Raw genomic sequence first — 24470 nt, 5'->3', positions numbered from 1 at the left:
CACTCTTGAGAGTAAGTAAAGAATTAAGCCTTTTTCTCAATACAGAAAGGTCTTTCACAGCTTAAGTTCCCAGTTTCCAGCGCTATGAAAACAACAAAACAGCTTAACGCTGTATGCACGTAAAATTATTGAAGTTATGGATTCTGATATAGATTTAGTTACTGGGTTCATGTCTCCTCTCCGAAGTGGTTGCAATTAGAGCTAAACAGAAAGTGGTTTAAATTGTACACAGCCAGGAAAAGAAATTAGTACACGCTTTCAGAGGGTTCCAGTTCACTCAGAGCGCGTGTGGAGCACATGAATGATTACATTTACCGATCAATAGCCCATGCGGTTATGAGGTACCAGGTATTGACGCATGCTGCAACACCCCTATTGGTACAAGACGTAGCTTCCACGACACCAGTCGAGTCGTGCGCGTCGGCATTCCGACGTGAGTGAAAGATGGGCTAGAGGTGTGCGTGTCTGTAGTCCTACTACTAATAACCGGTTCGCAACAGTTCGTGTTGACGTATCTGGGCGCACAAGCACTCATATCTGCGCTGCGGTAGCTGTACGATCTGCCACTGCTCCCTTTACAACACGGCGATCCTGGCAGGCATCTGTGCTGCGTGGTCGTCCAGAACCTTGTTCAAATGATTCAAATGACACTGAGCACTATGGAACTTAACTTCTGAGGTCATCAGACCCCTAGAACTTAGAACTATTTAAACCTAACTAACCTAAGGACATCACACACATCCATGCCCGAGGCAGGACTCGAATCTAAGACCGTAGCGGTCGCGCGGTTCCAGACTGAAGCGCCTAGAACCGCTCGGCCACCCCGGCCGGCTCAGAACCTTGTCTCCTGGTGCACCATCAATGCATGTTACCACTGATACCAGCATCGTTACATAAACACTATCAGTACATCTCCTATCTCCCAGGTGGCGTATGCTGTCATCGAATCAAAATCGCCGTCGTTTTTCTCGGTGTATTAACGTTTTTCCGGCAGCGTATCTGCTATACACGACACAGGTAGCAGAACTCATTTCGGATAATTTTAATGGTAAAATCAGATTAGTTTCTGATACAATGAAAGTCGAAAGAGGTGACCCACAAGATAATATGGCAGGCCACCTTCTTTTGCTTATTTAAATAAATGACATTCCGATCTCAGATGCTGTAACTAAGTCGTCTGACAGTGTAATAGTAAGCGTTGTTAAGGAATCTCTGTCTATAACAGTTAATAAAATCCTGAACTCCAACAAGCTTACCCTTAGTGTGAAGAAAAAGAAATATATTCAGTTTGTGAAATCAATCAAAACCGAGATCTCCAATTGGTACGGGATAATAATGAGCTAGAGTATGATGTACAAAATTATTACGAATGTATGTTGATCAATACTTAAATCGGAAAGACTTGCATTCAGATATTGTTGTGCCAGCCCACCCTCACGAGTTTTCTCTCGTTTCCCCAATGAGCTTAGGTGAATGGCTGCATTGAAACTGCCATGGTCTACAACGTGCCCCACATTTGCGTAATCCGATCAGAGGATGTAACAAATACTTTTCCCTAACGTCATTTTTTCCTATGAGGAGAATTTAAACCGGTAGACGACGATTTCTCTGGCGGCAAATTAATTAAACCAACAAACACTTTTCCATTTTTTTATGACCAAGAGACAACTCAGTAGCAGATACGGCCCAATTAAACGGTCTCCAACAACATCGACCCACACATTAACGAAGAACCGCACTTGAGCGCTAGTTACTGTGGCATGTGGATTATCCTCACTCCAAACATCCGGATTGTGCATGTTGAAGACTCCATCAAGCCCGAACGTTGATTCATCGGTAAACAGCACAGAGAATGGAAATGTAGGATGTATTTCACACTGTTCCAGGTACTACTGCGAAAACTGTGCTCTGGGTGGATAATCAGTTGGTTCCAGGATGTGGACACGCTGTAAGTGAAATGGACGTAACAACTGCTCTCGAAGGACTGTTCTGACATTCGTCTGATTCGTCCCCATGTGACGTGCAATTGCATGAGTGCTGATTGAAGGATATCGCTCCACATGCTGCAAGACAGCTTCCTCAAATTGCAGCGTTCTTACCGTGCGACGGCATCCCTGTCCAGGTAATCTGCTAAATGACCTGGTCTCAAGCAGACGTTGGTACACAGCATCAAAGGCCGTATGATGCGGGGTACGGTGATTAGGATATTGTTGTTGATAAACCCGCTGTGCAGCTCGTACGCTGTGGTGCGCTATGTAGTACGCACCAACCATATCAGTGTACTCACTCCAGCAGTATCGCTCCATTAGTAAACAGAGACCATGCACTACTACACTGGTGGATAGCAGTTGCCTACAACTGAAGAGCGTAATACGACCTCTAACTATTGAAGATCGTAATACGGCCTCCAACGGTTTAAATAATCCTCATAGGAAAAAATGACATTAGGGAATAATATTTGTTTTATGTCCCTTACAACCTCCCATTGTTTGTCGGTTTAAATACTTTTCACCCTGTATATTACACGGCGCAGTCAAAATGTCATCACTGCCTTTGTTCGACGTCAATGTGTAACAAGCTCTCACAGACAGCAAGTAGGAGCAGTTGCAGGGAGGGAGTATAGGGCGTGTCGGCGGACGCCGAAACAGTTTAATCGTTGTCGTAATGTGGAAACGGAGCGATTTACCTGGCGTCCAAATTAGCATGATCTTTGGAATTCGCGCCAAGAGTGGAAGCATTGCCGAAACTGCTAAGTTTATAAAGTGTTCTCCGGGCGCCGTGGTTACAGCACAACATGCATAGCAAAACGCCTAACCAAAAATGGCACCGAGGCAGCTGTGGTGAACCACGGGCTATGGATGACAGGAATGAATGACGGCTATGGAGATGCGTACGGGCAAATAGGCGTCCACTTGTTGAGCAACTGACCGCCCAGATGAGGCGGAGGGGCTGCAAACTAGAGGGAGCTTTATGGTCTGCGGAATGTTTTCGTGACATTCTCTGCATGATCTCGTCATTGTGGAAGACAAGATGGACTAACATGTATCTGCTTCTATCCTTAGGGACTATGACCACCCCTACATTCAGATTGTTTCCCCTCACACGATACCGTCTACTAGCAGGACAACGCAACGCGTCTCACAGCTCTCTGTGTGCCCGCGTGGTTCTAAGGCCACGCGGATGGTTTACCGTACTCCCCTGGGCGCCAATCCCCCCGGATTTAAGCCCAATTGAAAATCTGTGGGACCATTTCGATCGGACTGATTGCTCCATAGTTCAAGTGCCTCTGAGCACTATGGGACTGAGATCATCAGTCCCCTATAACCTAGAACTACTTGAACCTAACTAAACTGAGGACATCACACACATCCATGCCCGAGGCAGGATTCGAACCGGCGACCGTAGCAGTCGCGCGGTTCTACACTGAAGCGCCTAGAACCGCTCGACCACCGCGGCCGGCTGCTCCATGGATCCTCAAGCGTGTAACCTAGTGCAGCTGGCCACAGCACTGGAGTCTGCATGGCTCCACATCCACGTCGGTACTTCTAGAACCTCACTGACACTCTTCCGACAGGTCTCTCGCTGCAAAAGGTGGGTATTCAGGCTTTTGCCAGGTGGTCACATTAATGTTACTGGACAGTGTATCTGTAATGTCTCTGAGGTGTCATACTGTTACGTCGAATCGTCCATGGCCCATCGTGAATTTCGAATCTTGACTGCAAGCTTATCCAAATATCCGCGACAAAAAAATGTTCAAATGTATGTGAAATCTTTTGGGACTTAACTGCTAAGTCAACAGTCCCTAAGCTTACACACTGCTTAACCTAAATTATCCTAAGGAAAAACACACACACCCATACCGGAGGAAGGACTCGAACATCCGCCGGGACCAGCCGTACGGTCCATGACTGCAGCGCCTTACACCACTCGGCTGTCCGTGACAGAAGTTATCTGCTCGGTAAGCGACACGAAGTGTGGACCACCTGAGGTGGCGGCAACCCGTGACGCAGCTGTGCGGGTAGTCTGCCGCTTGCATCGATTGGCGACTCCGCTGCCGGGTCCTGGCTGGCTAGCTTGAGGTCTGGCCCCCAGCGATGCAGCTCCCGCGTCCGCTGGACGTTCCTCCACAGCTGGAGGCGCACTGCCCGTCGCTGCGATAAGCGTCGAGGGGAAGAGCACCACGGAGACATCTCTACATCCACATCTGTACTTCACAAGCCACGTTGCGACGTGTTGCGGAGAGAATCCTCGACACCACAATCATTTTTCTTCTTCCCTGACCAATTCGCGAATGATACATGACAAGCACGATAAAACTCAGTATGGTGCGTAATTTGTTTGATTTTTTTGGTCGTGGTCGTCCCACGAGACGTGTGTGGGATGAAGTAATATATTATATTACCCAACTCTTCTTCGAACGTACGCCCTTGGAATTTCAGCAGAAACTATATCCGTGATGCAAAAATTGCCCCTCTCGTAACGACTACCACTGGAGTTTGTTGAGCGTCTGTATAACCTTTCGCATTTAACTGCCATTAGTTGGATCGTATCTGTCTGTCGAACACGAATTGACTTAAGTTACCATCTTGATGAAATATGTACATGTCCTTCAGTTTCTTCCAATGAATGTCGGCCTGAAATCTGCTGTTCCTGCTATTTGTTAAAAGTGGCTATTGCAGATTAAGTCACACCAGAGGATTGCTACTATACAGGGTGGTCCATTGATAATGACTGGGCAAAATATCTCACGAAATAAGCGTCAAACGAAAAAAGTACAAAGAACGAAACTCGTCTAGCTTGAAGGGGAAAACCAGATGCCGCTATGGTTGGCCCACTAGATGGCGCTGCCATAGGTCAGACGGATATCAACTGCGTTTTTTTAAATAGGAACCCAAATGTTTTACTACATATTCGTACATTTGGTAACAGGTAGTTTTTTTTTTTTAATTAAATTACAGAACGCGGTACGTTCGAACCTGTTGCATGTGTACCTCTGATGCGTCTTCACAGAAGGGAACATCTAGAGAGGAGTCGTCAACATCCCACGTGGGCAGTCAAACAGTGGGCCAATGTTCTTGTCACAGATGAGTCCCGATTTGGTCTGGAGAGTCATTCTCATTTCATTCACATTTGGAAGAAACGTAGGACGCGATTTGGGAACCCAAACATCATGGAAAGACACCGATGTCGAGGAGGATCCCTAATGTTGTATATAAGGATTATGTTGACCACTTTAACTTCTCATGAGCCGGCCGGTGTGGCCGAGCGGCTCTAGGCGCATCAGTCTGGAATCGGGCGACCACTACGGTCTCAGGTTCGAATCCTGCCTCGGGCATGGATGTGTGTGGTGTCCTTAGGTTAGTTTGGTTTAAATAATTCTAAGTTCTAGGGGACTGATGACCACAGATGTTGTGTCCCACAGTGCTCAGTGCCATTTGAACCATTTGAACCTCCTCATGAAATTTTGTTGGTGAATCGGCAATGTTTCACTGCTGGCAAGTATAGTGAGGACATTTTGGGTCCTCATTTGCTATTGTTGCGATGTGGTGCGGCCCCAGACTTCATATTGATGGACGATAATGATCGACCTCATAGAGCAAGAGCGGTTGATGTTTTCTTGGAAACGGAAGATATTGTAGGCATGGAATGGCCTGCTGTCTCTCCCGGTTTGAATCTCATAGAGCATGTCTGGGGTGCACTAGGGAGACTAACTGCACCATGTCATCATCCACCAGATACTCTCCAAGACATGCCAGCAACTCTCCAGGACGAATAGGCGTTATTGCCTCATTGATGATATCACGCCCCGTCGTTGACAGGCCGAACTGGAGCTAGAGGTGGTAACACCACATCCTGAACACATTAACCAGTTATAGGACTGTGTGTGTAAATCCGTTGTTGGAAAAAACGAAAAATATTTTTGTCTACAGTTATGCATATTGCAGTTGTTTACGTTCTGTATTCTTTACATTATTTCTACTTTACTATCGCCTGTTTGTACTGTTTTATGGTAAAATAAACAACCTTGCAAAAATTTACGTTTGTTGCTTTAATTTTGGAGACCAGTATATATTATACGTATTCTTTTGCCTACAAGTATTGACAGCTGTAAGATTCGAACCAGCGTACTGACGGCCACAGCCATGGTCAACGCTCTCGGGCTTATCTGTCCCTGTTATCTTCGTGAGTGTATGAATGATATTTTTCTGAAAGTCTGATGGTATGAGGCCAGTCTCATAGATCCTACACATCAACCTCAATTGCTATTTGGTTGCCACTTCTCCCAACGATTTCAGTAATTGCGGAGAAATATTATGTACTCCCTTCGCCTTAATAGATTGCAGATCTTCCAAAGCCCCGTTAAACTGACATACAGTATCACCTGTATCTTCAGTATCGACTCCTGTTTCTGCTTCCGTCACGTCATCATACAGGCCTAATTGTACTCTTCCCACCCAACCACTCTCTCCTCTGCGTATGAGAGTGAAATTCCCATTGTACTCTAAAAATTGGCGAATTTACTTTTAATTTCATAGTCCGCAGCTCGTGGTCGTGCGGTAGCGTTCTCGCTTCCCACGCCCGGGTTCCCGGGTTCGATTCCTGGCGGGGTCAGAGATTTTCTCTGCCTCGTGATGACTGGGTGTTGTGTGCTGTTCTTAGGTTAGTTAGGTTTAAGTTGTTCTAAGTTCTAGGGGACTGATGACCATAGATGTTAAGTCCCATAGTGCTCAGAGCCATTTGAACCATTTTTTTAAATTTCATAGCATGTTGCTTACACTTTTCTATAAAGGTGAATCTGTCCTTCCGAAAATAATTTCCTTTTCGATTTCTTCATATTTTTGCTGCAGCCATTTGACCTTGGCTTCACTTCCTATTTATTTCATTCGTAAGTGACATATTGCTGTATTACTGTCTTTCCCCGAGCCTTTTTTTACTTCCTTCTTTTTCCGTTCAGTTGAAGTAGTACTTCTGTTACCGAAAGTTTCTTCACGGTTACCTTGACGCCTTCCTGAGAGACAATATCCGCGCTTTCCAAATTAACAATGTATGTGTATACCAGATGTGGCTTGGATTCAAGAAATAGTATCGACAGCGATCGAGAGTTTTATACTAAATAAATTAACAAAACGGCAGCGCTCATCCCCCTTGGTACACAAAACGGTTGTTGCAGAAACAACGAAACAATCAAAGCTAGACAACCTTTAAATTAATATGCACATCTAGTTAAATTGGAAACGACTTTTCTACAATGCTTATTGATTAACGTTTGACTATGAAATTAGCTAAACTAAATATTCTAAAATGCTTTTAATTTAAGAGAATAAGTTGGACTGCAAAAGTAGCGCTGTAGTAAGATTTTCTACACACAGCGCTGTGAGGTGTAATGCTATTAATAATGAAATCTGAAGTCCACATGTTTTAATATTTTTCACTGTACAGACGGCATAAATTAACTTCCATGCTAATGTGTACAGTGGTGAAAGATAAAACACAAGTAAAGTTTTGAACACATTTCTAATCAAATCATATTTTTACAGCAGATGTTCGCAATCTTAGCTCCAGCAGCTACAAAGTCGGCATTGTTAACGGCCGAATGGAACAGCAGCTTAACCAACAAAACCACACAGCTAGACACGCCAAAACACGTTCCATAATTGGAGGAACTTCCGATCGCTCGACGCCGATAGTCTGTCTTTTTAGGGCCGTAGTTCCGTAAAGATGAATCTGCGACCTTTGATTAAGAGAAAACTTTGCTTCATTCGATGTACCCTACGCTAATTTGACTTATTTATCAGTTGTTTTCCACCACGCCTTATACAGTGGTACAAATAACACTTTTTAGGGTTGTGTGTCTCACTCATATACGATGGCTTTGTTGTCCGTCTGTCTGCCTCTCCAATTTTGAAGAACCCGCTTTCTAAGCAACGAGTAGGCACATCGAGTTGAAATTTATGTCACATACTAAGGTCTACAGTTCCTTGGTGATATCAAAATTGAAGCTTCTAAGAAAATGCAATCAAAAGATACAGCCATATACAGAATGACAATTACTGAACTACATGAAAAAAACGTAAATTAGTTTCAAACTACGGCATGCACACACTTTTTCTCAACATGTAAACGTCACTACAGAATTTCGGATTTAGGTTATGACACGTTCGATATGCTTGCCATCATTGGCGATGATGTGGCGCAGACGAATAGCGAAACTGTGCATGACCCGCTGAAGCGACGGAACATCGATGCTGTCGATGACCTCATGGCTGTTTTCAGCTCAGCAATGGCTTTGGGGCTTTATTGCTGCACACCCTGTCTTTAATATAGCCCATAAAAAGCAGTCGCATTTATTCAGATCCGTAGAATATGTCGGCTAATCGAGGCCCATGCCAGAGGCCTCTGGATACACCAGAGTCAGAATGCGGTCCCCAAAGTACTCCTCCAGGACATCACTCTCTTGCTTCGGTGAGATCGAGCTCCGACTTGCATGAATCACATCTTGTCGAAGTCTGGGTCACTTTGGATGATGGGGATGAAATCATCTTCCAAAAGCATGACGTACCGTTCAGTAGTCACCGAGCCATCAAGAAATATCGCACCGATTATTCAGTAACTGGACATTGCACACCACACAGTCACACGTTGAGGCGGAAGAGACTTCTCGATCGCAAAATTCGAATTCTCACTCCCTCAAAATGCGCCAATTTTGCTTATTGACGAACCTGTCCAAAGGAAAGTGGGCTTCGTCACTAAAACAAACCATAAAATTCCCATTAAGCCCCGCGGCCATCAGTGCAGTTTGAACGTCCAAATGCAAACCGTATAGAAGCTAAGACGATTTTATTTCATATAGTTCTACAATTTTCACTCTGTATGTTATATATTTTGATATTCAACATCTCATTCATCAAAACCTGTAGGGTAACTCTCCTTGACATGCAATAATGAAATTTAGCGAGAAGCAAGGTTTCGCATTACAACCAAAGGAAAAAATCCCTGAAGTGTTAATTTGTAATTATATCACAAGGAAAAAATGTTCCTTTTGTCATTTGCCACCCAACGTCAAACTTGAATTTAAAAATATAAACGTTGGTTTTCGCGGCTATTGTCACAGTCAAAATTTTTCTGGGTTTATGACCGCATTGTCAATATGTAAAATTATCGACGTTTCGGTCACTGCTGCAAGTGACCTTTTTCGGGGTATTTTTTGTTTGTATACACAAACACCCTGAAAAAGGTCGCTTGCAACACTGACCGAAACGTCGGTAGTTTTACATATTGACAATGCGGTTACAAGCTCAGAAAAATGTTATTGACTGTTGGAATTAAAACATTCGCGAAATCTGACTCCTTGGGACCGATATATTGTTAAAATAAATGTCGATAACAGTAAAAAGTCGTCGAGATTCGCGATTTCCAGAATGGATGAACTGTCTAAATACGTAATTAAGTTTGTACGGAACCCTCAATGCGTAATTTCTACTTGAAATTGGTCAATTTTTTGTATTAAACGCTATATTTTTGCAAATCGGCCGTCCGGTGCTGATAACTACTATTTATAGAGCGTGATTTTGCTAAATATGAACAAAGTGCAGGAAGTGATGTCTGAATCATATGGAGCAAAAAGATCATAAGCATAGTGTCTCTGGTACAGGCTATTTATTAGTTCATCATACCTGTATAGTAAAATGCAGTGCACGACATGCCGTGACGAGACCACCGTTAGACAAGGTCTCTTAGCACGTGTGAACGTGACGCATCAATGACTGACGCACACTTTCGAATGTTCTAGTCTCTCCAGGTCCGAGATGAGTCCTGCGTAGACGATTTCTTTCACTTGTCCTCGAAGTTACAAATCTAAAGAGTTGACCTCCGGCACCGATCCATCAGGCGGGGTAGATGTCGAACTGCCTCTACATGGAAATGGAGCAGTAGACTTGAGCACCGTCATGTAACGGTCACATTACCCGCCGTATCACCAAACGCACGTCTTCCAGCAGGGGGAGCAGCGTCGTCGGCCGGAAGTGCAGATAGGCCTCGCCTGTGTGGTCTTGTGGCAGGATGGGTGGTCCCACCAGTTGGTCACTCGCCACTCATTGAGGCTGAACCAGTGCCGATGGGTTTCGCTGCCGCCGCATCACGAGGATTCTTCGTAGTCCACAGGTGGAAGTCGTCAAGATTGGTGATGCCAATCCCTTAAAAGCAGCCACATCTGTGAATGGGATGGATGACAGATATCCCAGAACCATGGTGGCCTGCACAGCAAACCCGCGACCAAATCGTCGCCGCGAAAACAAGTCCGTAGATAATAAGGTCTGCACTCGTTGTACGAAGAGTTGCATTCTTCCAAAACTGCAGTTTAGTAGCTTTGGTACACTGCACAAACGACATAGTAAACTGTAGCTTCACCGGTAGTATTGGTAACTTCGGTATTGAAAGAAACATAAATGAATGTGTCAAAGAGAAACTGGGAACCGACGATTCCTTTGTTTCTGTCTCTTTTTCGTTTCGCACATAATTAGAACTGCATATAATTCGTTTTTAGTCCACTGCGTATTTTACATCCTTACACAATATACATTGCTTTTCATAACTAACAAAAATTAGTTGATCGAATAACTTCTGCGCTTTTATGTAATGAAAGCTATTACTTTCGATGCAAGTACACTTCAAATCCACAAACATAAAAACATATGTCTAATTATTGTTGTTATTTTGTACTCAGCAGAAAGTTCATCGGTATGATCAAAGGCAACAATTTCCAGTTGTTATTGGTAACTGCGAAAGTTTTTATGAATATTAGAAAAAATATTTTAATTAGGTTCGACGAAGTATTGAAGCAATGTTTGATATATTTTTGTTTTGTAATTCATTTTTTCATTTTACCTTTTTGTCGATGAAATTGTATTTTCTATGGCTATATAAAAAACCTATATTGTTTTCTTTATTTTATTAACATCTCTCTGTTTCACGTTACAAAGAATAAAATCCGAATTAACATTGACAATTTTAGTTTTGCTAAAAATACTATTTGTTTTTAAGGAGGATAACCGTGTCGAAGAAAAATGTTCCATATGTTACGTAGTCCTTTGTATATCGCCATTCAGTTTCTGGAAGGTTCACCGGTTCTGTTTTTTAGCAGTCTCTAATAATACACTGATCACGTACATACGGAAAGAGGTCGTTATGAGGTATGCGACATCCCTAACGTACATATCACGCAGGCACGATCTTAAGTGGCCAAAACTACCAGGCAAACTACCGTAGTCTACGCTTACTTAGGATAATCTACGGTAGACTACGGTAGCTCTACAACACTCGTTATGACATCGATAGTGGCAGTAGTTGTGGAGAAAGTTCCACACATTCGTCTGTCTTAACGCATGCTGGCGGGCCAGTTGCCTTGTTGCTGATACTGGGGTCATATTCTGCAGTATTCCACATATGTTCCTGAAAGACCTGTATACATACCGGGAGAATTCGCCTTTCACAGTTACCCAGTTCTGTAAACGAGCCTGTCTCACGCAAATGGCGAATCACTGTTGCGAAGATTTTATGGTGCTGTTGCCGTCGGCGACGAAGCTTTTCCCAGTACCGTCGCACTGCTGCCCGCCCATTTCCTCTTGCTTTTCCGTATGTGAAGGGCATGTCAACTTGTTCTTGTTTGGTAGATGGGGCTGCCGTCTTTCAACGCTGCACTGAACGACATACATCCACACCAGAGCCAGTCGACAACAAGAGTGATGTGGATACCCCTAGTATCAACGTATGAAAGCGCCGCCGTCATGGACAACTTTCCTATTCTCTTGAGTGTCAAGCAGAAACTCTAGTGGAGACAGAAAATTCCCTCTTGAGGTGTGGTGTGTTTTCATGTGTGCTTTCATTCAGGGAAACCTACACTGCCCAGCGGTATCTCCCCATTTCAAAAATTCACTCTGTATTAAATGGTTCAAATAGCTCTAAGCACCACGGGACTTAACATCAGAGGTCATCAGCCCCCTAGACTTAGAACTACGTAAACCTAACTAAGGACATCACATACATCCACGCCCGAGGCAGGATTCGAACCTGCGACCGTAGCAGCAATTTCCGGACTGAAGCGCCTAGAACCGCTCGGCCACAGCGGCCGGCTCACTCCGTATAAAATACAGCTCGTCCGGTGAAGTAAAGTGTTTAATATAAATACATTTGAACAGATAAAACCGTCATTAAGGGAACAGTCGCGCTAACGTAGAGCAACGCTGAATAGATAGATATTTAAAGCGCCAAGCAACTATCTTTCCACGCTTCATTTTGATCCTCAATGGACGCTAGTCGGACAAATTCTACCACGAACAGTCGCTCCCTGGTGATATCGGACTCCAGAATTTGCCCTACCCTGCGCGACATTATGCCAAGCGTCCAGAAATAAGAGCAGTTATTATAGAGGTGAACCGGCAATCAGAAGCCGTCTTAAGGCATTAGCAAGTCACGGCGAAACTGGCAGGCGAGCTGAGCTTCGCGGGTCGCGTGTCGCAGCGTCGGGGTTAACGAACTGGGCCAGCAAATGTCAGACGTGCACACTGCAGGCTGAATCCAAACATAGACCAGACACTCCTCTGCTCCGATTTACACCTAGCTGCTGCTTCTGACACTTCGAAATTGAAACCATTGCGTTCAGTAACGCAATTGCTCGTAAGGGTTTGCCTTCGTGAGATATACAAAAAAATTATTGGAACGCTTAACCGTATAAACTCAACATTACAAAGAAAAAAATAATGTAATTTCTTAAGCAGCTAATGAAACTACTTTAGTCACTTTACGCATCTGAAACTACGATAATTGGCGGCAGGTCTTAAAAATCTCGGAAACCAAGACAAAAATTTTACGTCCGAAACGCTAAGTCTGAGAATTTATCCGAAAAAGAAGTCACATTAAATCTACAAAGTTTCGGATGGATTCCTACATACGAACAGAAAATGGTAGCTTTCAAGTCACGTGGGTAAACTGTCTTTCAAAGAACAAAATTTAAGAAAGACGAAAACAGGAAGTGGCATCCGTGGAGCAACCATTTGAAACAGGGTAACTCTGAACTCTAAAATCACAAAAATCAATAAGTAAATTACGCGCTTCATATTGGTACTGATGCAATACTGTGCCAGTAATCTTACGTCTGTGTAGCATTTCAGAAAAATATGTATGTGCCGAGCAGTCCACTCTTGTTGTAGAGAAATGGAAAGTTATTTCTGCGTTTCGGTACAACCACCGGTCGACGCAGAAGTCACAGAAAAAAATGAAACCCAGTTGAAAATTGTCAGAAGGCGGCGATTTTCCCTAAATCCAAAAAGTTATCTATGTCTTTTTAATAACAATTTTATTGTCATAGTACACTAGTGATGCTGAAGCGGTTATGTAACTGTTACCCATCGACTAAAAGCTTGAATAGTTTAAAAAAGAAAATGTCTGACAAATGTTTTGTACAAAAAAAAAGGTTCTTTCTTAACTTAACGGAAGTGAAAATACACACACTTGTGAACTACAATATACTACGACAGAAAACTTTGGACTCGACTGAAGTGTCACGATAGAGAAATGTAGCTGCATAAGAAAACATGTATTTTCGTCACCTTTGAACGAGAAGATCCCAGGTTATTAGAGGAATAAGGCCCTAGGCATAAGTAGTGCTTCAACAAGTTCGTTGTTCTCAGGCGAAGATGAGTAAGGAATTATGCTAAACTTTGCCTCAAGACGACACAGTCAATCCGCTAATGAACTTTAGCTCGCTAATGTCTCACTAAAATTTCTTCTCATCTTCGTGACTTACACTTCGTATTTTATTTGTGTGTAAATTACAGCAAGCTCCGGGATATCAGAAAAAACGTGGACAATCCAAAGTACACGTTTTTAAGAGAAACTGCTTTTTGCTGTAATTAAAAAAAAGCATGCCACATGTCACATTTGAATGCCCATTGCATTATTTACGTGTTACTCTGCGGAAACCAACAATGTATTTACAAAGGTACTTTTAAAACTCATTGCATTTCTTATCATTTGCTTTGAGGCCAATTTTGAGGAATAATTGCTCAGTTTTTCTTGTTCTGGAATTCAGTCGCTTTTTCCTACAGGCAGTTCTGAAGTCTAAACATTGCTTTAGCCAATTAAATTCTGTCCCTCGTGCCCTAATTACACATCTGACTATTTCATTGCCTCGATGTCCGCGATAACGTGTTCCTCTAACGCCTAGTCTTTCCCCTCTTCCTCTAGAACACGGTTTTTTCACTATGTGCATCTCACATAACGGCTCAAATCCCGCCTTTTTAACTAACCGCGGGTGTTTTCAGCATTCCTGCCCCGCCGCCCTCTCTGTTTTTGGTTATGATGTTGCATTCCTAAGTGAATGTGAACAGTTATTTGGCAAATTCGGACATATTCGCTTTCCTTGAGACTCTGTGGGCCACATTCGAGTAGAGCCAGATATTATGGAAAGGCTCCTAGCACATCATTCATTATACGCTGCTACACCGAACAAGGAAGAGTACGTGAACAAACCTGATTTTCAGTCTTCAGCCATTCGATGCTACTTAGGATCATCTGCTTTGGCTGCGTAAGGATGACGACTGTAGAATTAACTGACAGTCCAGGGAGTGATTTCTTTGATATCAATACAGTTTATTTTAGAGCTGAAGTTCGTTGTAACCTTGTAGGTTTCCTAATGCATAGTAACATGAAATCAGATCATATTCCTATTTCCCGATTATGCTCAAAGTTTTTATAGAAATATTATATTTAAAATAATTAATTCATTAACCAAGCATTTATTGCTTGGAATTTTCTTCAATCATGTGAAGTAATTCTCATGGGATGACTTGTTGCAATGAAAACAAAAGCATTAAGTTAAAAGAAAATTTGATTTCTGCCATTTCAACAAAAACCCAACTACTAATTAATCATTTCAGTCACATTTTAAAAAACTGTTGCTTTGTAACTTGTGATGTGTACTGTATTTATCCGATTTGGTTTGGTGTGCAGTATTCCGCCGTCGTCTCATGTTTTGGATATTTTTATATGTGAATATTGACATAAAAGGCGTGTAACTCAGTTTTAGTATTAATCTTTATAGGTACACATTAACGTGTTGTGAAGCGACTGTGTAGTGATGCGTGAGTATTTAAGTAACTACAGAGAGTTGTTAACTTACGCTTATTTTTTTAAAACTGCTACACTTTTGATTTAGCAGCAGGCGAGGAAATTGAGCCATTACGCGCATGTTATTATTAATCAGTCTTAACATGTGAACGACTCCAGATTAAGCAATTTATTGCTACAACAATAAAAATAAATAAATATGGAGTATTTAAGTACAACTCATGCTCTTACGCCTCTTAAAGTAGCGCTGGAACACGAGGGTGTCAACCGAACCATGGAACACAGCTGCCCGCAGCTCGTGGTCGTGCGGTAGCGTTCTCGCTTCCCGCGCCCGGGTTCCCGGGTTCGATTCCCGGCGGGGTCAGGGATTTTCTCTGCCTCGTGATGGCTGGGTGTTGTGTGATGTCCTTAGGTTAGTTAGGTTTAAGTAGTTCTAAGTTCTAGGGGACTGATGACCATAGATGTTAAGTCCCATAGTGCTCAGAGCCATTTGAACACAGCTGTAGTGATACCTCTCTACAAAAAAGGAAAACGGAGGTCAGTGAGAAGTGTGGCGTAATTAGTCTAATAAGTGCTTCTTACAAACTCTACGTCAAAATTATTTACAGTAGAATGACGTAGTTGACGCTCTCCTAAAGGAGGAACAAACTGGTTTTAGAAAAGGAAGATCTTTTCTGACAATGTTTCTACGGCACGTGAGTCAAAACACAACAGTACAACCTCGAGGCTCACATCGCATTCATATATTTTGAAAAGGCTTACGACAGAGTGAGCAGAAGCAAGCTTTGGAATATCTTGCAAAAGACGAGGCTACCCGGGACGTCGAAAACATGTTACAAAAAGTTTGTGTGAGTGCACAGAAATTGTAATAAATACAGGGAAAAATTATAGTGAAAACAACTAAAGAAATGGCTTTGAAATGGTGATTTCCAGAACCCTTCAAAATAGTACCAGATGAACACTCAATAGAACAACCGAGCGAAGTGGCGCATTGGCTAGCACACTGGATTCGCATTCGGGAGGACGACCGTTCAATCGCGTGTCTGGCCACCCTGATTTAGGTTTTCCGTGATTTCCCTAAAATCGCTCCAGGCAAATGCCGGGATGGTTCCTTTCAAAGGGCACGGCCGACTTCCTTACCCGTCCTTCCCTAAGCCGGTGAGACCGATGACCTCGCTGTCTGGTCTCCTCCCCCAAACAACCCAAACCAACTGAGTACGACAGGCATCACATTCTCAGTTGTTAGGTTGCGGTGTAACTATAAATATGAAAAGGACGCAAATAACAAATTAAATGAATTTTAAATTATCTCTGGCAAAATACACCGACCACTAGGTGAGAAGATTTTTCTGATCCATTAAATCTGGAGTAGAACTGTCCGTCTGCCAGTAAGTTTTTGTACGCTCCTTACGATTATTCGGTTTACTTCGGTTCTGATTTTTATTCCCAGCCCCTTACGTACACTACCAGCCAACGGCCTTGCCGCAATGCTGACACCAGTCCCCGTCAGACCACCGTAGTTAAGCGCTGTCGGGCTAGGCTAGCGTTTACATGGGCGACCGTCATGGTCTTCCGAGCGCTGTTGTCAAGCAAGATGCAGTCAGGCCTTGCGAGGCCCATTGAGAAGTTATTTGATGGAGAAGTAGGGGCTCCGGTCACTAAAACTGACAACGGCCGGGAGAGTGGTGTGCTGACAACGCGCCCCTCCATATCCGTATCCAGTGTCACTTCTCGGCTGAGGATGAGACGGCTGTCGGTCGATACCGTTTGGTCTTCCGCGGTCTGTTCGGACTGAGTTATTTTTGAACACTATCACGTCGTCAGTTTATCGATCAGAGTAAGGGGAGTATTATACAGTTTGTATAAACTGCGGGCGTTGCTGCAGCGTATATGCAACTTAGTGCGACTCCGATGCGAGTGTTTAAGCACCGACGTCTAGGCAAGGGATGAGTGTGGTGGTCGTGTCCTTCCAAAGTGAGTGGGGTAAATGGAGAAACCTGAACTGTGGGGATGTTATTGCCAAATGCTTCCAATTAGGACCAACGTGGTGATATGCTTTTCTTAGCTGTCGAAGAACAAGCACCGGTAGATATCCACTGAAGTATGAAGAATGTGCATGGGACAACATGTCTGTTGAAAACCAGTCACGACAAGCGATGCTGCTGTTTCATGATAACGCACGTCCCCATATCGTAAGACAGAAGTTACGCCAACTGAAGTGGGAAAAAGGCAAGCACCCACTATCCCACTATAGTCGTTGTGGTATCATCGTACGATACCACACTTATTACGGGTTGCAGATATCGACCGCGATCCGTAATAGTTATCGCTGGACCCGCGATTCAGGACCAGCGCCGCTCCGCGGCTTGCGACAAGTATCTAGCGAGCTCTTGGCCACTCTTCCTCTCGAATGTAGCATAGCCTTCAGCTGATACGAAGCAACCGCTAACAAGGCGCTTCATCAAGTATGGCATAAGAAATGCCTCTCTAGATATGTTTGTAATTATATGTATGCAGCCTATGAAAAAGCCTGTAACACAAGTTAAGTACAATATATATTACTTTCTACCAACGACTAATAATTATTTCAGTCGCTGCAGATACAGACTACGCAGCCAGCTCCTTACCAACTTCACTGCCAAACCTGCAATATATGTTTCTACGAGGGTGAGTCAAATGAAAACCTTAAATTTGAAATAATAAATAGAAATTTCGCGCCGTTATCCTGTAAGTTGGTAAGCGTGCTACAAACAGCGTACAGAATGGCCTGTAGGCGGCAGAATAGTGCAGATACACACATACCGTCGCCGTATCACTTGCGACTTGCACCAGGGAAGAACAGCGTTCTGTTTTTCGTTTTTTGCGTAGTGAAGGCGTGAAACCTGTAGAAATCCATCGACGAATGTAGGTTCAGTACGGTGATGCATGTTTGTCACAGCAGCAAGTCTACGAATGGAGTAGGAAGTTCGCAAATGGTGTGACTTCAGTGGAAGATGCTCTTCGTCCAGGTCAGGCACAACTAGTTGTGACTCCACAGAACATTGCAACAGTTTAAGCCATAGTGAAGGATAACCGCCGAGTGACACTGAATGACATTGCAGCATGTTTACAGATTAGTCATGAGTCAGCACACCACATTGTGCATGGTGTACTCCAGTTTCACAAAGTGTCTCCAAGATGGGTGCCACGGAAGCTGACTCCTGAAATGAGACAACGACGTGTTGATGCTTGTGAAGAACTTCTTCGGTGCTTTGAACGAGAAGGTGATGGCTTCCTTGCAAGAATCGTTACTGGGGAAGAAACCTGGGTTCACTTCCACCAACCGGAAACGAAGAGGGCGAGCAAGGAATGGCGCCATTCCTCATCACCAAAACCAAAGGAACTTCGAACAGAACCATCAGCAGGGAAGGTTATGCCGACTCTCTTTTGGGACAAAAAAGGCGTCATTTTGAGTATTACATGCCTAGAGGGACCACTGTCTCCAGTGCATCACACACAGATCTCCTAAAAATCATCTGCGGCCTGCAATCAAATCAAAGCTACGTGGATTGCTGTCTGCACAATAAATAAATTTTAAAAAATGGTTAAGGCTTTCATTTGACTCACCATCATATTTATCATTGGCCACCTGTCATCAATAACAACTGACGACGAGAATCATAATAGTCGTGATCTCTTCCCATGCGATTACCATGCCTCTGGTCCCTTCAAAATGCCCTTGAAAGGTCGACAATTCCTGTCGGACGAAAATGTGCAGCAGGCAGGACGGAGTTCTTCACGCAGCAAGAGACGGTGTTTTACCGAACGGGGGTATCTTCAACCGGTGCGTCGGTGAGATAATGCCTCTCTGCTCACAGCGATTTTACCTGATTGGCATACCGGCCTCCGAAAGGGAGCTTTTTGATTGCCACTTACACTACATGACCAAAATAATAGTCTGAAGAGATCCATATTTATTTCTATGAATTTCTGTGGTTCATATGGCTCTGAGCACTATGGGACTTAACATCTGTGGTCATCAGTCCCCTAGAACTTAGAACTACTTAAACCTAACTAACCTTAGGACATCACACACATCCATGCCCGAGGCAGGATTCGAACCTGCGACCGTAGCGGTCACGCGGTTCCAGACTGAAGCGCCTAGAACCGCACGGACGCTCTGGCCGGCTGAATTTCTGTGTGAACGGCGTTGCGTTAATGACTACACTACAAGGATTTTTAAATTGTGCTCTCACTGTTACTTTTCCATCGTCGTATATTTGTAATTTTTCGGTCTATGTCGCAAGAACAACATGTGCTACATTACAGATTAGATTTTATTACGGAATTCGATAGTCCTTTCAAAATACACACATCCCGTGGAACAGTATAAACCATTATTCAAAGTATGATAATGGGACGGGGTATCACAAATCCTTTCCTTTCTGCGCGATAGAGATTAAGAAATTAATAGATAAACTTACGATGCGCCACATTTCCCATACATGAATCAACATATTCAGTGCCTTATAGGATCGAGTGTGAGAAACTAAGAAAAAGGTTGTCTCAGCTTACACTGATACAATACACAGCTTAATCTGCGGTGCTTATCGAACTAGCGTATAGATTGAGATGTTGCTGTTTCTTTCCCTCAGAGTTGGTATTACAGACGTCGCTCATACATTCGGTTGGAGCTGGGTTAAGAGGAGAAGTTCTACATACAGTGATTTTCATAGTAATCCAGTAAGTATACGTAATGCTGACTAGTCGCTAGCAACAGATCTTGGGTGTTCCAAAGGAACATTATATTGATTCCAAACTCTTTATTATGCGTTTAGGGCGCGGCTCTTGTGTTTGGTTCCTGTGACGAGATCTACGAGTTCCAGACTGGGAAGTACTTCATAACAAGGTTTAGAGAACACACGTACAGAAGTAATAATAGTGCAATAGGCTGCCACTTAAAAACGAAGGACCAAGATTTAACCTCGTTGCATGAAGGTTTAAAAATCCTTCCCATCGAGCATAAGGGAATTCACCGTGATATCCCGCAGAAACTCGAAGTTTATGTGCATCGCAAATTATATTCTAACATTGTGAATGACGAGCAAATTGCAAGCAACAGGAATTGGTCTTTTAATATCTTTGACGACGTGTTGCTTTAGTGATATCATTTAGGACTCCTGCTTTCACGACGCTCGTTTATCATCCTTCTGTTTGTTTTATAGGTTTATTTCTGTATGAATTGATACTCGTTTTTGGGGTGCCCATTCGACCCTTTGTGAAAATGTGTGGCTGGCTTTCCTAGTTTTCCTAACACTTGGAATTTCATTCACCGAAGTTTGTTTCAAGTTGTTATGTGCAAATATAAGTGATGGCTGGTTGTCACCGCCCTGAGCGCATCATGCTGTTCCTGGGACAGTTTCTTCGTGGTTTTTAAGAGAGATTTGGTTGTTTGCTTATTATTTTCCATTTCTGACGTCGTAACTTGTGTTTTGAGTGATTTTATATGCAAGGACGTCCCACTGAGATTACTATTTGCTCTTATCACTTTCGATTGTTGTGTGAAATATGTTTGGTTTTTCATTCTTAAAAAGAAGTGCGAGAACTGCGTCTATGCTGTCCAGAGTGCAGCATGCTCTAGTGTAACAGCTTTCAGCAGCTTTTTTGCAACGGTTTTATGATTAATTCCTATAGTTTTACTATAGGACTTAAATCTTGAATTCCTATGCTTGTGTAAAAATAAAATCTTCGTAAAATCTCCTCTTCCATCCACATCTTGTATCCCCCACTGCAGTTGGAATCACATTGTATGTGTAAGCTAATGATATAATTTGTTACTGCCATTTAATACATTCATATTTCTATGTATTCTGCTGTACTATGCGGGTTGTTCCCATTAATATTCTGATTTTTTATGATATTTATTTTTACATGGGGCTAACTGTAGCCTTTTTGTTACTTCCTGTAATTTGTCTTGTATTTGAGCGCGTTTTGAGCGCTATGTTCGGTACACCATCTGGTGGATTTTTAGTTTACTTCGCTCTGGTCAGTTTTCATGTTCAGCCACTGCGCTTGACTGTTTTCTGTGTGTCATCTCGTGCACTGTATGTCAGTGTTTATGCAGCTTTCTTGTTCCGTACACTGATACATATTCTGTAAATTTGTCTGCCATTTGTTTTGCCTTACTGTGTGGGTTGTGAAGTATTTTTGTACTCATGATGTTTGCATATTTTTAACAGACCGTCTGATGGTGGCCCACGCCCGAAAGGCGTAATATAGTATGGTTTCAATATAATATTTCTATGGAACACCTAAGACGTGTTATTAGCGAGCAGTCAGCATTGTATACGTTACTGGATTACTCACAGTGGTCGCATATCTCATGCGCGACTTCAAATCGCAATTGCAATTTTCATAATACATTCGCCAACCAAGAAAAAATGAAAAATGCACAAGGTATGCACAGTGTTAGTGGGCATAGACTATCATCAAAATCATATGATACTGCGTGATTCAGAAACGGATTCCAATAAACTGTCCCTGGTTGGATTGCGGGGGTAGCTTAGGGGCACGCAAGTCGCCGATGTGGCTCCCAATAGACTTCCACCAGGCCACTGAGTCACACGAACTACTAACCGACTAGGGGCAGGTCATCTGAGTATTAATAAAACGTAAAATTTGTTAAAATTAATATCCTCTCCATACTGTGAATGTTACTTCATTGAAGAGTACACTTGTACCTATACTGATGGAATATGATAAACACAAGCACCCAAGATAATTAGATTTTACAATATTTTAAAAAGAAAGGATTACTTTTGTTAGAGTAACTCATAGTTCCATAAATACGATTCTTGCCAAATGTATTTGCCGTTGCATCCGTCTTGTGAAGCAGTAAAACTTGAGCTCTCGCCTAATTTTTCGCGTATCAATATATAATTTGATTTTACACAGTATGTTGCGTTTTATATTTAATAATGGAGTCATCTAAATATGCGGTTTGTATTATTGGTTCAAATGGCTCTAAGCACTATGGGACTCAACTGCTGAGGTCATTACTCCCCTAGAACTTAGAACTAGTTAAACCTAACTAACCTAAGGACATCACAAACATCCATGCCCGAGGCAGGATTCGAACCTGCGACCGTAGCGGTCTTGCGGTTCCAGACTGCAGCGCCTTTAGTCGCACGGCCACTTCGGCCGGCCGTTTATATTATTACGTGACCACTGTATCTGGTGAAATGAGCTTTGCCTGAAACCAATAAATAAAACTTCTGACAATAGAATGTATATTACGAGACGCCCGGATGGGTTGCTACTTTCATTTTTACGTACGCTGTACGCTACGAAAATGACTGTGTCAGCTGATTACTTATTTCGCACAAACATGGAATCGCTATTCTAGGAGAACACATATTGGATACCCCAGCTCCAAGGATCAGATTTTACGGCCTGGTTCAGTGCAGCAGAGACGGCCATAGTATTTCTTCATCACCCCATCACTGTGGAAAACACTTTGTGATGTCTTTCTGCCATTTACGTAGCAATCGGCCCAAAGTCGCTATAAGGACTCTTGGAAACAGTAATATATGCAGGGCAGAATATTGAAAAAGAATGCCCTTCGTTGAGTGTGAAAGGCATCTGAGCAGCTAATGGCTCAACAGGCATACCTGGAAGAGAAGTCGGTGTCTACAGACTTGCTTCGAAATTCCTTTATTGTGTTTCTCAGCGTAGTGTCATCGTAAATAGTACCATGACCGATTTTGACTTCTCAGCAAGTCGTATCTAAAAACAACAAAGGGGGGATACTAAAATATTATGAAACGAAATTGCAACTAATATTGAGATAAAATAGCCATACGTCTGCACACAGCTTCATTTACTATAACTGGTTTCACTCGTCGGCCGTGAGAACCGTCAGATCTATGAAAATAAGGGTATTTAGCAACAAAATTAGGTAAAATTGCCTTAAAGTCGGCTTACTGCATATAAACTTCGAATCATTCCCTTGACGGTAAAACGTCAAAGAGTTAAAAGTACCGCTAGGTACCATAGTAAAGAACTGTCGTGTTGTCGCCAGGTCAATGAATGTAAGTTAATACTTTGTAAACCGACTTTCAATCAATTTCATCTAACGTTGTTGCTAAGAACTGTAATTTTCAGATCTGACGATGCTCTCACCTGACAAGTGAAACAGGTTGTTGTAAAACTGTGTGCCACTTGCAGCTTTGTTACCTGTATATCAATTACAGCAGTAGTATGTCACCGGTAGGCCCTACCTGCGTTTGCTAAATTGCAGCAAACATCTCTGCTCCTTTGAAATCCTTGCACTCTAACACGTCAGCGGAAGAGGCCAAAGGAGCCACATGCACAGTGAAAAATTCCGCGCTCGTATTGAAATGAAAACAATTATAAATTCTATGTTTCGTGCGTAAAGTGTGTTGTGTAAAAATAATTTGCTAATAAAACCGAATTCGAAACTTCGAAGGGACGTGGTAATTTGACATATTAAAACGAAATAATCAACTTAATACTGCATGTTATCTCTTATAGCGGTGTTCAGTATCACTTTTCTTTATTTGTAGAATAAATTTCTTTTATTTACGTCTATGAGCCCAAAATTGTTAGGTTCTTAGACTACTGGTTCCGGTCAGCAGTGACCACCTTCAGATCTGTCTAAAAATATGTCCCAATGTAATGAAGCCATAGTGGCATCGTCAGAAGACAAACAAATTATATTAGGATATGTCTTAAAACAGATCTGAGCATAACCGATAGCCGAAGGACCTAACAATTTTGTGTTCGTTGGCGGAAATAAATTTATTCTGTACTTTCTGGATCACTGTTCTATTCGCGTCCAAGTCGCAGCTTGTGAATCACTTATTTATTTTGTGAGTCAATGTGGACTTATCACATTCCATGCGCCAAATACAGATTTATTAAAGTATTGGGATCTTTCCATATAACAGCTTCTAATTGTGTGGACGATTCTCGTGTGAGGAGAGAGAAGTTTGTCCGTTCCAGCTTAAAGTATTTGAGCAGTGACCGACGACTGCGGCAGAAGCTTGCGTGGTACTCACCGTGCCGTCAGCCCCTTGTGCTTTCGCTGCTGCAGAGTCGACCACCCCGCAGTCGACGCTCGACTGTTCCGCAGCTGACAGCTGACTGGCGCAGCGCCGGGGCCCGCTGCCCTTCGGCCGCGCCCGCCACCGTTCGGCAAGGCTCGGCCCGCGCTCGTGACGTCACGGTCCGGGCCGCCAACGGCAGGCCGTTGAGTCATCGCTCGGCTGCGCCGTGCCAGCCGAGTCGAAATGTGCGGCCGCCCGGCTCGGCTTGTCAATTAATCATAAAGGGGATTTCATGCGGGC

At 43.1% G+C, this 24470-nt stretch overlaps 1 long non-coding RNA gene across 2 annotated transcripts in view; it reads right to left on the bottom strand.

The window, feature by feature from the left end:
* LOC124545977 overlaps nt 1–24259 on the bottom strand; it is a 503474-nt gene extending 479215 nt beyond the window's left edge. For both annotated transcript variants that reach the window (XR_006967646.1, XR_006967645.1), the window contains exon 1: nt 24183–24259. This is a non-coding gene — a long non-coding RNA (uncharacterized LOC124545977). The remainder of the gene's footprint in view (nt 1–24182) is intronic.
* Nucleotides 24260–24470: the final 211 nt, after the last annotated feature.

The sequence above is a fragment of the Schistocerca americana genome, chromosome 8 (assembly GCF_021461395.2).
Source record: "Schistocerca americana isolate TAMUIC-IGC-003095 chromosome 8, iqSchAmer2.1, whole genome shotgun sequence".
NCBI lineage: Eukaryota > Metazoa > Arthropoda > Insecta > Orthoptera > Acrididae > Schistocerca > Schistocerca americana.
Note: the sequence above shows the minus strand (reverse complement) of the source record. Positions and strands in the feature narration are given on the sequence as shown.